This window comes from Nothobranchius furzeri, chromosome 7, assembly GCF_043380555.1.
Source record: "Nothobranchius furzeri strain GRZ-AD chromosome 7, NfurGRZ-RIMD1, whole genome shotgun sequence".
NCBI classification, from domain to species: Eukaryota; Metazoa; Chordata; class Actinopteri; order Cyprinodontiformes; family Nothobranchiidae; genus Nothobranchius; species Nothobranchius furzeri.
Window position 1 is genome coordinate 77,904,200 of NC_091747.1, and position 2,867 is coordinate 77,907,066.

The 2,867-nt window shown below is 42.7% G+C and overlaps 1 long non-coding RNA gene across 1 annotated transcript; it reads left to right on the forward strand.

Annotated features, from left to right (window-relative positions):
• Positions 1-1,083: 1,083 nt before the first annotated feature.
• Positions 1,084-1,855, forward strand: LOC139070698 (uncharacterized). Its single transcript, XR_011521174.1, has 2 exons — positions 1,084-1,549; positions 1,649-1,855. It is a non-coding gene; the product is annotated as an uncharacterized lncRNA (long non-coding RNA).
• Positions 1,856-2,867: the final 1,012 nt, after the last annotated feature.

The following is a 2,867-nucleotide window of genomic DNA, read 5'->3' on the forward strand; positions in this document are numbered from 1 at the left end:
TTCTCGTTCGCACAGGCATCTCTGGAAAAGTCAGCTGAAGGCAGAAAAACTTATTACGATAAGAAAGCCTCACATTCCGAACTCGATGTAGGTGACCAGGCCTGGTACTACATTTTCGCTCCCAAAACGGGTAACAACAATGCGACCTCGGGGAAGCTGGCTAAGAAACTTTTGCCCAGATGGTCGGGTCCATACCTGATTACAGATAAGATCTCTCCGGTCGTGTATCAGATCAAGATCGCCGACAAAAACAAGGCGCCCGTCTACAAATGGGTACACAGGGACCATATCAAACTGCACAAGGGTCCCACAGATTTGGCCGATACCAACAACAACAATCCACCGACTTCAAAAGGGGGGTGATAAATACGTCCCGTTGGTTCCACAGATTTCTATCTCTGATTGCACAAATTTGTTTGTTTGTGAGTGTACATGGTTGTCTTTCCTGTTATACGTCACGTGCAGACTTAAGGTGTGTTGAGACGGACGTGCTGTGGGCTCCTGGAGTGAGGTAAAAGGCCAGGTAACAGTGAGTGGGTTAGGCCACATAGTACTGTTGTCCAAATTTATTTTATTTTTTTTTAAATCTTTACTAATCACAATTCCTTAGGGGTACATTAACATGAACATGATTACTAACCACTGATTTACATTTTAGTGCTGATTTACATTTCTGTTTTTTTATAGTACCTTTTACCAGTTGATTTTAACAGTGAAAAATTATGTTTGTGATTATCAATTCTTTGATTTATCCTACGGGGCTATAACCCATTTTGCCCCTGTCCTGACACAAGTATTTACAGTGAGGATTCACTGATACCAGTTAGGGTTTCTTTCATTTTTCTGCTTCTCGCATCATTCCTTTTCGCATCTTACACAGTCAGGGCTGCATCCATTTCTTCACTTAATGGGTAATTACACTTAAAACTAACACATAGTACAAAAGGCACTCATAGAGTTAGGTTTTTATTATTTTTATTTCTTTGATGACATGAAATGCACTTTTGTCGTGTCTACATTGAAGTGCCTACACTGTGCTCTCTCTCCTCTGCTGAGCTGGTGAGGATCCTGCGTCCTGGGGGTGGATCCGTGACTCGTCATCTGCATCGACTACTCCTGAGGGTGCTCCGGCTCGTTGGCCTTGGACGACTGTGGTTCCGGCATGGCTGCTGGGACACCTCATTCGTTGGGATTACTGTCACCTGCTCTTCCCTTTTTGTGGATTACGATAAGTACTCTTTCAAAGTTCAATTTTTATTTGGAATATTACCCTGCCTGCGGATACAACAATCGATTTTTAATTGGAATACTACCCTGTTCGTGGATACGTTCAGGATTTGCTCCTGCTTTGCTTTATTGCCCGTGAGGATATGAAGTTGTTGTTGCTTCGTTTATGGCTTCCATGGGGAATAATTAATAACCTGCTGACTTGTGTTCTTCCTGAGGAGTATGCGAGACTGTTCTCCGGCGTGGGGTTCGTACCTCACCACAGATGGCTGTTCCCTTGGGATCGCATCCGGTTCTGTTGTCAAGATTCTTCATAACTTGGGTTTGTTCAATGACCAAGTGGTCTCTTGAAGGACCACATTGACCTTGAAAAGGGGGGATATGTAAGGTTATGAAGTTCATTATTTTCAGCTCCACACAGCTGCCCCCTGTGCACAATAACACCGTGTAGAAAAACCAAGGTCGGGTGTTCCTCAGACTGTTTACATTCCAGGAGAAGAGTCCGAAGGAGAAGAAGAAACTTTACTTAATCAAAGTACTTTATTTGTGATTAAAATTATTAAGCAAAACAGATGTTGATCAACAATAATCAAGTGAATGATCTGTGAAATAAATATGTCATGAATTATGTTTAATGAAAACAGGACTACGGCACAGACATACTGATCCTAATCTCCATAGAAACGCATGACACATTGTTCCAACCAATCAGAGCTTTCGGCTGCCGCAGGAGAATCTGGTGTTGACTTCAAGTGTCCAATCCACTTTACTAAAACTTATCAACAATCCAGAGATATAAAACAAGGCAACGCCATTTTAAGTCAGTTCCATTCTGACTTCAGTTCTATTCACCGTCATCCTAAAGATAAGCACAGACTGGCCAGATGTGTTTTCTTCTTTAAACTAAGAACTGTGAAGCTGGAGATTTTCGTCGTTTAACAACCAGACGACATCCTTTTCAAAATAAGAGCACCTGCTGACGCGCCGCCGAACGGTACCGGGGTCGACCCTCCAGACGGGCTTTGAAACGTTGTGACCGCTGCACCGACAGCTCCAGCGTACATCCGAGGTTCTTGGACCTGGCATTTCCTGATCTACCTGGGAGACCCCCCACTGGGTACGTACGCGGCAAAATAGCGGCTCATGTCTTCACTTTATAAGCCTCGTGATATCTAGTCATAACAAAGACTACCAGATTCAATTACGTCATCCTAAAGAGTCTGAACCAACCACACACACACACACACACACACGCACCAACACAACATCCAAATCCATTTTCATCCATCACAGAGTTAGTCCTGGTAGATTGTTTAGAATTTATAATTAAGATATTAAAGATTCTCGAACGATCCCATCTCTCTCTCTTTTCTTGTCTCAAAGTCAATACAGAGTGTTTAATTAAACTCCCTGATGATAAAAACAGCCTATTCTTCTGTTTATAAAAAGTGATCTACTTACAGTGTATTAAAATACAACTCCAGATAGTTACGTCACTTCAATTCCGTTACAGAAGATAAGACTGAGATACTCATCTGTGCCCCAGACAAGATGGTTCACAAAGTCAGAGACTCTTTTGGTCAGCTTGCTTCCCACACCAAACCCTCTGTCAGGAATCTTGGTGTGAACTTTGACCCAGC